General features: G+C 37.8%; 1 long non-coding RNA gene across 1 annotated transcript in view; it reads right to left on the bottom strand.

Moving 5' to 3' along the window:
• The window catches only part of LOC117798062, a 20001-nt gene extending 13541 nt beyond the window's left edge, over positions 1-6460 (bottom strand). Inside the window, exons 1-3 of the long non-coding RNA XR_004622802.1 lie at positions 6303-6460; positions 5579-5663; positions 1059-1125 (exon numbers count right to left, since the gene is read on the bottom strand). This is a non-coding gene — a long non-coding RNA (uncharacterized LOC117798062). The remainder of the gene's footprint in view (positions 1-1058; positions 1126-5578; positions 5664-6302) is intronic.
• Between the last annotated feature and the right edge of the window lie 218 nt (positions 6461-6678).

The following is a 6678-nucleotide window of genomic DNA, read 5'->3' as shown; positions in this document are numbered from 1 at the left end:
AAGATTTTATTTATTTATTTGTCAGAGAGAGAGAGTGAACACAAGCAGGGGGAGTGGCAGGCCAAGGGAGAAGCAGGCTCCCCACTGAGCAAGGAGCCTGACACGGGACTCCACCCCAGGACCCTGGGATCAGGGCCTGAGCCAAGGGCAGACACTTAACTGACGGAGCCACCCAGGCATCCCGCCTCACAGGATTATTAAAAGATAAAAAAATCGAATGTAAGAGGGAATGCTCTAAGATTTCTGGCAGAAATCACTGTGTCACCATTACCATACATTACTATACTTCAAGGTCTGCTATGGATCCTGTCCTCTTTCTCTTGGTTTTTAATCCCTCTATGTCTGGTAAACACTGAACAATTTTGCTAATCCAAAGATTTTTTTTTAATAGGGAACTTGTGCCAATAACTATTTTAGGAGAGGTGTAATCTGTTTATCAATAGCCTTAAGAGCAATGATGGAAAAAGCCTGAGAAACAGCAAAGTGCAGGTTAGTTTAGTCAGTGAATAATGTGAAGAATTTAAATGTGATTATCTCATTTTCCTTATGATGCTGAGAAAACTTCTGGGCACAGTGCAAGTGTTAAATATATACCTATACCTGGACTCAGAGACATGACTGGATTTTTAGAGGATTCTCACAAAACAGAGGCTACTTAGTAGTTAGGAACTAGAATTCAAGAGAGGAATATGAAAAATAAATGTATGGGAAAAAGAAATTCCAATCCATTTTGCTTTCATTCCTAAGTGGGTAAATAAGTAAGTAAATAATAAATAAACAAAAATTTTTAGGGATAGCTCTGTTAGGTAAAAGAAGTAGAAAAAAAATTTACATTTCTCTCCCTAACTAGGCCATAAGCTGCTGAACGAAGAGATGTCATCAGTGCCTGGGGAAAAGTAAGTACCTGGTAATTATTTAATAAATGTGTGAGTGAATATTGCATGTGATTTTCACTTTTAAGGGTATTTAAGCTTAAGACAGAATAACCATTACTTTGAGATGCAGAGTTACAATTTTGAACCTAATCAGTCACATCTTAGATTTTTCCTGACACTTACCAATGAGCAGGCGTGGGGCCGTTTCCTTGCCAGAACTCACCCACAGCTGGTGGTCTTTCTCGGAGCCCTTGGAAACAAAAAGAACTATGCATCATAACAAATCTTTCACAGTACTTGAAGAACACATATCCTTAGCATATCTATGTTTCCAGAAAGAAGGAATTGGGGCCAGTATAAGTGCTGTTTGGTCCATGGAGGTAGCTACAGTCCTTATTAACTTGTTCCCCTCACAGCCTCCAGTGGACCATCCCAGGTTCATGTCATTTTTGATAAAGGCCAGGAAAGCACAGTACAATCAGCCCCTCATTGTGCGGGTGGCCCATGGCATAAGAAATCACAGTTGTGCCTCTTCACTAAGGAGGAAAGGTCTAATCTCAGAGTCCTGCCTTCCATTGTCTCTAGACTCCTTGGATCATGTTGGCTTTTACCACCAAATGTCCCTGCCCAGACGTGTTTATTGTCCAGAGAGCCATATACCCTGCTATGACCATTCTTGAGCAAAGTAACTCGAAAGGCATCAATAGGTCAGCAGCCCTGAGCCAAAGGAGACAAATGCCCAGGAGGCCTTGAGGAGGTAGTGCACTGAAGTCAGCCACTGGCTTTGGTGCAGGCTAGCCCCACTTCAGTGAAAGAAAGGACAAGGACTGTAACCTAGACCACAGATCAGATGCAGAAAACAATTACTCCCAGCAGAATTACTGCTCAGTAAAATTGGAAATTCCGCTTGAAACAAACAAGGCTAAATTATAAAGATTGCTGAATTATTTGAGTCTTCCAGGAGACTAAAGCAAAAATTTTGAAATGGAGTTGTTGGTGATAGGTACTATGCTTGCCCTTGACTCCTGATTAAAAGTCATGGTCTTGCCCTTATGAAGGAAGGTCATAGGTATGGACACAGACACACACACAGTTAAATCTGCTCAAAATTGTATCGTAAATAAGAAGTGAGAGCTAATAAGGTAGGGTAGGGTTTGGAAATGCTATGCTGGAATCCCTTAAATCAGGCATATGTAAAGCCAAATAACCCCAATTCTTCATTAAAATACAAATTCTTTGTCTAGTGAGATTGATCACTTTATGCAAAGGAAAATCAAAAACATGAAATAAAATGAACTATATCATTTATCAATCTCCCCAACTTCATCCCTAAAGCCACTCACTCTCTTTCCAAGATTTAATTCTTATTTAGGGTGTATATATCATACAGGTTAGAAATCAATGTAGAGATGTGCTTTACTCAGTACATATAAATTCAGTTTTNAGAGAGAGAGACAGCCAGTGAAAGAGGGAACACAAGCAAGGGTAGTGGAAGAGGAAGAAGCATGCTCCCAGCAGAGGAGCCTGATGTGGGGCTTGATCCCAGAACGCTGGGATCACGGCCTGAGCCAAAGGCAGACGCTTAACGACTGAGCCACCCAGGAACACATATGCGTAGTTTTTATACCATTATTAGGCAAGGAGGCCTGTGTCCTTTGTGCATAAAGAAGACAAACAGCACAAGTGGACACTCACAGGCCTTAAAAATATTAAAAACAAAGTTAAAAGAAACCCTTTCATAATTCATTATTTGTCCTTTCATTATATTTTTCTTCTTATGAATTGAATTCAATTGCTTGATATGACAGATGGCCTGAAAGTTGTTTGATAATCGGACTTTTATAAACAAAAGTGTTCATTGATTTCAAACTATTTGTAGCTTTAAGGATTATAAAAAAGTGTTCAGAACCCAGCAGTAGGACTCAGAGCACCCAAATTCAAGGATGTCCTATGTTAAACTGTCTAGGACGGGCTTCTTATGATAAATTGTCTAGGAGGATTCAAGACTGGGTCTTAGCTTATGGCTCTGCTCTTTTTTTAGGATGTTTGAAAGTCTTTCAATAAAACTTAAAAACTCTCCTAAGAAATCTTTTTAAAGTTAAAAAAAAAAAAACTCTTTTGAAATACTAATAATCATGCCTTAATTCATCTGGTCTGCAAGATAATGGTTTTCATGGCATAAGGAACATATTATATTCAAAACAGTAATTCCAGGGATGTATGTATATTTTCCTGCATGTTGTAGGCTCTCAAAAACAGACAAATTCCAGTAGATAAAGCTCTTTGTAAAGACATAAGTTTAGAAAAATAAACGATTTTTTGAAATAATTTAAAAGAGAAAGAAACATTACTTTCTTTTTTCATATGAGTCAAAGTGCTACTATTTAATATATGAAGAACCAGGAAAATGTGATCAGTTCTCAAGAGCCGAAGCCAACCCTGAGATGTTCAGACTGTTAGCTATTACAGAGATGCTCAGTGATACAAAGGAAAGTATGCCCACAATAAACAAAAATAGATGCATCTTAGCATAGAAATTACAAATATTTAAAAATAGAAAATTTTAATCTGAAACATATCTTAAAAAATTTACTGACTAGGCTACATTTATTAATGGAGATGACAAAAAGAAGTCAGTAATTTGAAAAGAGGTAACAGAAATTATCCCGTCTGGAGAATAGAGGAAAAAAAGATGGAAAAAAATTAACAGACCCTGAGGGATCTGTGAACAATATGAAAGGGTCTAATATGCATATAATTGGACTCTCAGGAGGAGATAAGAGAGAAAATGGGTTAGAAAATATTTGAGGTAATAATGATTAAAATTTCCCAAATTTGGTGAAGACATAAATTATAAATTCAAGAAGTTCAGAACATGCCAAATAGGACAGATTCAAAGAAAACCCTGCTTTGATACTTCATAGCCACACTGCTAAAAACCAAAAATAAAGAGAAACTCTTGAAAGCAGCTAGAGAAAAATGAGAAATCACCTACCGAGAATTAATGTTTGAATGATCACAGACAGCTCATCAAAAAGCATAAAGACCAAAAGACAGCGGAACATCTTTAAAGGGCTGAAGGAAAAAGTTTGCGAACAAAATTCTACATCCCCAAAAATATCTTTCGAGTGTGAGTGTGAAATAAAGCCATATTCAGATAAAAGAAATTCAGAAAATCTGTTTGCACCAGATCTGCACAAGATATGCTACGGATCATCTCTCTCAGATGAAAAGTGTTAGAGGGAGACTTGGATCTTAGGAATGAGTGAAGAACATTAGAAATGTTTGTTTTGTGTAAATTATACACAAATAAAGTTGATTTTTAAAAATTTCAAAGTAATTTTCTATGGAAAATTCTGAACGTAACCCACTGCCACAATTGAAATCAAAGCGGGCAGAGACGAGCGTGCGCTGCTGCTAGAGAACTCCCTGGCCTCCTCTCCTTCATGCACTGCATCTACCTGGCATCTACCTGGCACTGAGAAGCCAATCAAAATACTTGCAGGGCTTTTGCCTCGGGCAGGAACAACTACCTCTTTCTCCACCTTCAAACACTATTTTGTGTGATCCAGAGCTACTGTAAAGTATAACAGGAACAAAATGTCATTAAGGTACCCAGAGTACCTTAATTGTTCATCATTGCAAATGTCTTGGCTACTGCACTACAAGTTCAGAAATCAGATTTTACACAAATAACAGGGACAATTGGTTTGATTTTTTCCCCCTGATAGGACAAAGAAAATGAGATGGAAATGTGCTGCTCCCTTAAAAGTGTCATCCCTCTGAGCTCAATTCAACCCTGAGATTCCTCAGAACAAAAAGACCTTTCAAAACTCCTGTGCAGTTGACATAACTACGAGGTGAAATGCATGACCCTTGAGTAGATCCTGTACTAGAAAGGAGACATTATTGAGGTCAGCTGACAAATGGGAATGTGGATGGCAGAGTAAAGTATTATACCGAAGTTAAATTTACTGAAGGTGATAACTGTATGGTGGTGATAGAAGAGAATATCTTTATGCTTAGGAAATACTTAGGTTTAAGGATAAAGGGCCATGGCATTCGTATGACCCTCAAAAATAAGTATACACACACCCATAATAGAGACAGAGAAAGAAAATAAATGATAAAACAAATGGAGTAAAATGTTACTAATCGGTGAATCTAGGTAAAGGGTGCATGGGGAATTTTTGGTATTATTTTTATATTTACAACTTTTCTGTGAGTTTACAGTTATACCAAATAAAACATCATGGGGGAGGGGGAAGAACTGTGGAAACCATTCTGTACGGAAGTAGTGGCCATTGGAAAAAATGCTTAATTCTAATGGGAAATACCTGCATGTGAACATCACTTCATTACAAGCCAGTAGAATTGCTATCAGAAGGATCCAGAGAAATATTATGGACATTTAACATGCAATACTCTTTCCATGCTTAAGTACTGTAGCATGGATTCCTCTCGCTTCATGTACCTAGGATTCAATTTTACGTATACAAAGACATACATGTAGACGGGGAAAGTACATTTTCCCCCATGGTGCTTTTCTAAATCCTATATCTCCTCTTATCATTGCTCTCTCTGTCCCACCTCCCCATCTCTCCTACCCTCCCTCCCTCTCTATCTCCACCTCCATCTCCATCTCTTTCATTGTATCTGAATCCAGAACATGGAATTTAATATTTGGTCTTAAAAACAGTTACAGAGGCACAGTTCTTGATGTCCTCAGTGAAGATTCTGAGAGGAATGCTTTTTGGCTGGTCCTTCTCTTTGGCTAGCTTGATGTACCTAGTCAAATTCAATAATAACCCAAAATAGAGTAGGATGAATTAGCTATTAGCTTACTTTCAAATCGATCTATGTGGCTAAAATNAGCTAATATTTTCAACATACTTTGTTATTTTTAAATGCATATAAATAAACTCAGCAAAATCAAATTATGGGTTGGAAGAAAACATGGAAAACTATTTCAGGAAAATAAGACATGACTCAGAAAACAACAGGTTGCTCTTGTCATGGGAGATCTGAGTAGCAGATCCAGTCATCCAAGCTTTCCTGCCTAGACTGGAGGCCCAGCCCCTTCAAGGGTAGGAATGAGCAGTTGCTTTGAGCATCACTCCGGAGAGTAAACTGCACTTAAGAAAACTTAATATATGTTTTGAGAATAATGTTAGCTCCAATTATTAGGTCGGAGAGAAGGGGAAGATGAGAGTGAGGACCAGAATTTCATCAAAAATAAGCAAGATATGCATGTAAATGAGAGCCGATTATTTGCAGTAGCAGCCAGGGTACATCTAAATCAGAAATTATTTGAGGATAGTCTAACAATTTCTACTAAGGAGAGGGAACATTGCGCGGGGACACTGCTTTGAAGAGATTTATTCTTTTATGAGTTAAAGATTTATAATATGTATACTGACAAAATACCTTTGAAGGAAAGAACGCCATTTTTCCTTTAGTTCTGAAGAACTGCAATTTAAAAAAATGGGAAGAAAAAGTTAAGATACATACAATACTTATACTAACAAAATAAGATCACCAGTCCGGAAAAAAACATCAGCAGCCAGTTGTTAAGGATGTGGATGCATGTGTTAAATCGTACTCTCCTCCTAGTTGGGTTTTGAGGAACCCCACTCTTTTATCAGCAGTAGTAAAGCAAGGGGAAGTAGATTGTAAAGTAGAAGAAAAGTTGCTTTCAAACCTGAACACTTAATTGTAACTATGGGATGCAAGCTACGTGATCACGGGCACGTTGCTTAACCACTCCACTCTTCAGTTTCCAGAACTGGAAAAGGGTTAATTA

The sequence above is a fragment of the Ailuropoda melanoleuca genome, unplaced genomic scaffold (assembly GCF_002007445.2).
Source record: "Ailuropoda melanoleuca isolate Jingjing unplaced genomic scaffold, ASM200744v2 unplaced-scaffold23629, whole genome shotgun sequence".
NCBI classification, from domain to species: Eukaryota; Metazoa; Chordata; class Mammalia; order Carnivora; family Ursidae; genus Ailuropoda; species Ailuropoda melanoleuca.
Note: the sequence above shows the minus strand (reverse complement) of the source record. Positions and strands in the feature narration are given on the sequence as shown.